General features: G+C 44.0%; 1 pseudogene; it reads right to left on the reverse strand.

Annotated features, from left to right (window-relative positions):
- LOC111970524 (solute carrier family 12 member 5-like) overlaps nucleotides 1-6,892 on the reverse strand; it is a 314,999-nt pseudogene that overhangs the window by 19,876 nt on the left and 288,231 nt on the right.

Raw genomic sequence — 6,892 nt, forward strand, 5'->3', positions numbered from 1 at the left:
CAGGATATCACAAGTACGTCTTGAAAAACAATTATTGTCTGTTACTGCTGCAAGCAGCTTGAAACTAGAGATGAATGAAACGGAACGCTCAACATCACAGACTTGTTGGTTTATTTTCATGTTACTTATGTAGCTGATAACACAAATGTGCCTGTGTAGCTTATTTGTATTTGTGTGTGGTGTGTGTGTGTGTGTGTGTGTGTGTGTGTGTGTTGTGTGTGTGGTGGTGCTTGTGTGTGTGTGTGTTGTGGTGGAACCACAAACTGAATAAACCACAAGTCTGTTTCTCAATCTTGGTCGTCTGTCTGTCTTCTGTCTGTCTGTCTTGTCTTCTGTTCGTCGTCTTCGTTCGTCTTCTGTTCTGTGCCCTCCTTCTCGCGTCGCTTGTGCCCTATAACCCTAAAGTCTCGCTCTAGGTTGCAACACAATAAACCACCCTCTTTGTGTTGTGGAAAACATTGACAAATTAGAGACAGAGAGAGGAGTAGATATTAGAGACAGAGAGAGGAGTAGACATTAGAGACAGAGAGAGGAGTAGACATTAGAGACAGAGAGAGGAGTAGACATTAGAGACAGAGAGAGGAGTAGACATTAGAGACAGAGAGGAGTAGATATTAGAGACAGAGAGAGGAGTAGATAGAGACAGAGAGAGGAGTAGACATTAGAGACAGAGAGAGGAGTAGATATTAGAGACAGAGAGAGGAGGAGATATTAGAGAGAGAGAGAGGAGTAGACATTAGAGACAGACAGAACTACAATATACTGGACATACAACATCTACTGTACATTAAACAGAATAAAAACACACACAGACACATTCAAGGCCTTTGTATCATCTCTCAGGATGCGCTGATTTGACCGGTTGTTGTGAGTCTCACCAGTGATAGAACTTGAAACGTGGCCTCCAGTTAGGCGTCCTCAGGAGGGTTTGCAAGGCGCAGGCCAGGTTCACAAACATYTAGCACATCAGAAAGAACCTACACAACAGAAACAACGCCTTCAGACATTGCAAAAGGTGAAAGAGAGACAGCAAAGTGCCTAACAAATAAAAAATAAATGTTGTCTTTATTTGGACACATTACTTGCTTATAAGCTGCTTATAACCAAATAAAAACAATTCTAAGATATTAATAAGAATATGTTAAGAATATGTTTAACTTCACCTTATCAAGTGCTGAGAAGTATTTGTCCATTGTCAGATGTCTCTATTTTTAGGGAGCTTTGATATTGCAGATAGATAATGTCCTATTTACGGTGTCCATATTAGGACAATCCATATTAGTACAGGATGAGTGCATCCCAGCACTCATGAATAGGGCCAAGAGTTGTACCTGGTCATGTGATTTCATCAGGAAAACTCTGGGCCCTAATTATAGGCTGTAAATACTAGGACCCAGAGTTTTAACTGTCCAAATAGTTATATTCTGAAACTAGGACCCAGAGTTGGGAAGAGGTGGGGAACTCCTGGTCTGGCTCATAAGACACTCACATGGAGAGGATGGGGGCCACTGCGTCCAGGGAGGCAATGAGGATCCCAATCTCACAGATACCCGCTGTCAGTAGCAAGGCCCAGGTGGGCTCCCCGTTGGCTTTCCCATGGCCGAACACCTGGGAGGACACAATCCACAACAGAGATGTTAGATGGAATATAGATACCTGGGAAAAAGGGGAGGAGGACACATCCACACAGAGATGTTAGATGGAATAGAGATCTGGGAAGGATACATACCACAAGTCATTGTAGGCGATACATTCATGCCATGGTAGATGTCTAATACATAGTAGAAAAATGTCTTGAGTTCTATCGGAAGAGACACTTGATTACCAGTGGGAGAGTTATTTGAAGATAACAAGCTACAATCAATTCACTAGAGATTAAGTATAGAATATAGTGATATAATTATAGAAGAATTATACCCAGATGAGTAGGAGGATGGGGAACATATATACATACGAACAACGAGATAGATTTTCAAGTATTTGGTGGAAATACAGATGATCATTGGGAGGTTTTCAGAGGACAGAGGCAACTCTATGACCAACATCAGTAGATTGCAATTATGTATAGGGTGGAATAGTATAGCACGATAACACAGACTTCGTGGCTATGGTGCAGGATACAATCTCAAGTCCCACTCCACAGCCTAGGCTACAGAGCGGGTCGTGCAGGTTTTAGCTGGAACTAGAGATGTGGCCTTGGGAGGTACCACTAGTCTCAAAGTCGATTTTCCAAAGAGTTGGGATCAGGTCAAACACAGCTTGTAGGAAATTGTTCCAGATGGATAGGAGCGCGCATAGGGTCGGGGCAAACTGGCCAAACTAACGCATCTCTTCTGCTGGGCGGGAGGAGATGAACAGCATCCACAAGTGTCGGTATGGGGTCTGCTGGGGAGAAGTGTTATAGCATGTAGTGCAAATCGCATAGAGATCTACCCGGGAGGGACAAATAAACCAAGAAAACGCATCCCCAAACCCACACAGAGATGTTAGAATGGAATATAAGTGATGTGACCAAAAGGGGTCGGACATACCCGCAAGTGTGCGCCTGAAGTTTGATGAAAATAACGAGCAACGAAGTGAATAGGAGAGAAGTGAAGACATGGCACGCGTACACACAGACGATGTTAGATGGAATAGAGATACCTGGGAGGACACATCCACACAGAGATGTTAGATGGAATAGAGATACCGGGAGGACACATCCCAACAAGGATGTTAGATGGAATATAGATACCTGGGAGGACACATCCCACACAGAGATGTTAGATGGAATAGAGATACCTGGGAGGATACATCCCACACAGAGATGTTAGATGGAATAGAGATACCTGGGAGGACACATCCACACAGAGATGTTAGAATGGAATAGACGATAGAACTAACCAGTAGTTCCTCCATTATTCCAAGTAGGTTGAATGTGGATATACTGAGGTGTTTGGTGAACACACACGAGACCTGAACATTGACATTAGTGTGCACAGACACAAAATGGTAGTGATCAATGTCACCGTGAGACTGATATGAGATGTGTTGACAAACTAACATAACTATTGGTCCCAGATCAGTGTTAAAATGCTAGAATGTTGACAGAATGATCATACATAATGGTCCAAATCAGTGTTAAATGCTTGAATGTTGACAGAATGATCATAACTAATGGTCCCAAATCAGTGTTTAAAATGCCTTGAATGTTGACAATGACAGACTGACCCGTAGGATGGGCACGACATTGTCCCCTGGAGATGGCCTGCATGAGACGCGGAGCACCCGTCAAGCTCTGAAGCCGCCCCACAGGTGGAGAAGAAGGAGCCAATGGACAATAACCCCGGTGACGGCCAGGCCAAGGTGCCAATGACCAGGTTGCCATTTAGACGGCCCTCCCCAAACCTGAGGGAGATGGACATGACATCCAGACGATCAGAAATGGAGAAATGTAGGAGAGCCTATTACCAGGATCCTATTCATTAGACACCAAATAGAAGAAAACTGACAGAAACATGGATGGACTACCTGGTCTACTACTGCAATTAAAGTGACCATTTTCGTTTTCCGTTGGCAAAATGTTTAAAAACTTTTTCAGTTATAGGGCCAGGGTATGGCCTCCTCACCAAGTACCTCAAGCATGGAAAGGTTGACCGAGAAAATATTGAAATAATTTAGCAGAAATGTGAACTTATTACCCATAACTTACTTGTCTCTAAGGACCAACTCCCTCGATACAGGCACCGAACAGGACCACAGCTGACATGTCTATAAGGTCACATTAAGGGAAAACAAACAACACAAACAACAAACCAAACAAACAAACAAACAAACAAGACAGACAGACAGACAGACAGACAGACAGACAGACAGACAGACAGACAGACAGACAGACAGACAGACAGACAGACAGACAGACAGACAGACAGACAGACAGACAGACAGACAGACAGACAGAAACAGACAGACAGACCAGACAGACAGACAGACAGACAGACAGACAGACAGACAGACAGACAGACAGAAGACAGACAGACAGACCAGACAGATCTAGCACATAGGGACATATTCTCACAGTATCTGTTTCATATCTGCACACTGAGTTTACAGTGCTGCATTGAGATAATAATGGTTCGACAATGCGGTTATTGTTGGGTTATGTCTGATGTATTTTTATACATGATTGATTGCTTTGTCCTGTAATGGTCACTTGAAATGAAGATGAAGAGCAACATGGATATCATTCGTAACATACAGTAACAAGCTTGAGGCCATAGGCTCAATTCAATTCAACCTAAATTGTATGTATTTATGTTGGAAAGTAAAATACCAAAAGTTTTCGTATAAAATAGAGGTATTTTACTATTGACAGATAACATGTGATCCACAGCTATAAGTAGTGTGCACTATCCCACTGACTTCAGAAGTGGACCAGTATAAGGATAGTTAAATAAAGGTTAAATAATTTTAAAAAATAAGGATACACACTATTGAGGTAGTGGTGATGGCCATGATAGTGCCGATGGGGATGGACTTCTGAGCGTCGCGTAGATCTCCTGAGCGGTTTGATCCGGCCATGATCCCTGTGACACACAAGTAGAGAGGTCGCTGTAGAAGGAACTCTCATTTTGTCAAATTACTACAACTGAACAACACAACAACGTTATCCTTCTAATAACAAACAGCTGCTTTTTTTGTGTTGAAGAAATTCTGACATCAGATTAATATTTTACTTTATCCTTTCAATCTTCCAATGAATTGATGTACATCTCCCATACCCCCCCCCCCAGATAGAAAAACAAAACACACAAAACAACACAAAGGCTGAACGTCAAAAGTATTTTCCCTTGATTGCTTGTGTCCTCTCTCCTCCTCGAGATTCACCTTTGGTGAATTCACCCTTTGAGGATACGAGGAAWCGAGGGAAATTACTTTTGAGAGTCAACCCTCTGTCTCTTCCTCTTTGCATCATCCGCTTCCTGTCAGCTGACCTGTGACGGAGGGGAAGTAGATTCCGACCAGCAGGGTGAAGAAGCTGGTGATGTCGGCCAGGACGTAACGGTTGGAGTTGGTCAGAGTGTCATCAGGGCCCTCCATGGTCGCAATCCCCTTCTTAGCCACCAGATCCCCCTTCTCCAGGTAATTCCCAAATAGGTTCTCTGTGTGTGAGGGGGTGGGGGGAGAGGAAAAAAGAGAGAGGGAGGGAGAAGGAAACAGGGAAAGAGGGAGGAGAGGGAGAGAGAGGGAGAGAGAGGGGAAGGTAAGGGAGATGAAGAGAGAGAGATTAGATACATCAATATCATTTAAAATGGCTTGACCTTAAGTTCCAAGAGCACAAGATCTTAGAYATCCAAGAGGGCTAACAGAAATTCCAAGTAAAGAAATTGTAGTATGTTTCCCGCAAGTGTGTGTAAGCATGTGTACTGTAGATACAGTGACCTGAGTCTAGGGGAACCAGAACAATTGTGCTGTAGGTGTAACTGTTTAGAAAGAAAAAGTAGATAGCCACAAAATAATAGRTATTATAATAATATAGTAACATAACATTAGCATTTTAGCAAACAATTTTTTTCAAAACGACCTTCAGTCATGCTTGCAAACATTTTACGTATGGGTGACCACAGCGGGAATCAAGCCCACGATCCTGGTGTTGCAAGCTATACCAACTGAGCCACAGCGGNCCACAGCGGGAATCAAGCCCACGATCCTGGTGTTGCAAGCTATACCAACTGAGCCACAGCGGACCAATAGCTTGTGTTTGTTCACCTTTGAGGATGCCGCTCATGACTCCAGGGATGCCCTGGATGAAGGACACGTTGTTGTTGACAAAGTACTCGTCGCAGGTGGCGTTGAGGAAGGGCGAGTCGCAGAAGACGTTCCACAGCTTGGTGGTGACCGTGCCGTTGCCACTCTCCAGTGTTTTGGCGCACACGTCGAACCCTTTGGAGATCAGTGGGCGATTACCCAGCAGACACACTCTGCGCAGCAGGAGAGATGTGTTAGTGTGTCAGTGTGCCCGACCCGGGATTCAAAGCCCGTCCAACTCTTGAAAACGACTTTAGACTGAGTTAGCCACCTGAGCCGAAGCCTAGGCATTGGCTTTGAGAGATAGCACAAGTCTGTGGGTATCAGTCCCCATATTGAACAGTAGAGTCCTCCCTACTGAAAATGTCACACAATATGAATATGTTCTATTTAACCCATCTGCTTATGTGCTGTGAATATAATTTATATTTTAAATATACTGTACTTCAAATAATCTTAACATGGGTGAACGTGTTTTAATGTGTACATTTCTACCATGGCATGAATGTATCTGCCATTTACAATGGGTGAACGTGTTTTAATGTGTACATTTCTACCATGGCATGAATGTATCTGCCATTTACAGTCTCAAATCCCAAATCCCCCATATCTGCCAAAAAATCGATCAATAAATGATTTACATGAAACATAATTCACATCACACCTATATTCTTCAAGTTTGGATCAGCCCCAATATTGAAGAGTAGCCTCGTCCCAGWTCTGTCTGTGCTTTCTATCCAACTCCTATGGTCATTCTCATGTGACAATGACCGTAGGAGTTGGCAAGACAGCACAAACAGACTTGGAACCAGGCTAGTTAAACAGTAGGGTTGCTTACGGGAAGTCAGGTGGCTCGATGGCCGTCTTGATGACTCCGGCATACACAGCCAGAATGGACAGGATGACGCAGGCCAGGAAGAGCAAGGCTAACTTGTTGACGTACTTGACCCCCACAAACACCACCGTGGCCATGAAACTGAGCACAATGGTGCCGTACACACGCATGTTGTTCAGCATGGCCGCTTCCGCCTCGGCCCCCTCCAGACCCTCCATCTTAAAAATGGCTGCCTGGGGGAGGATGTAGACCTATGGGGGGGAGAGGGAG

Source organism: Salvelinus sp. IW2-2015, linkage group LG11 (assembly GCF_002910315.2).
Source record: "Salvelinus sp. IW2-2015 linkage group LG11, ASM291031v2, whole genome shotgun sequence".
Taxonomy (NCBI): Eukaryota; Metazoa; Chordata; class Actinopteri; order Salmoniformes; family Salmonidae; genus Salvelinus; species Salvelinus sp. IW2-2015.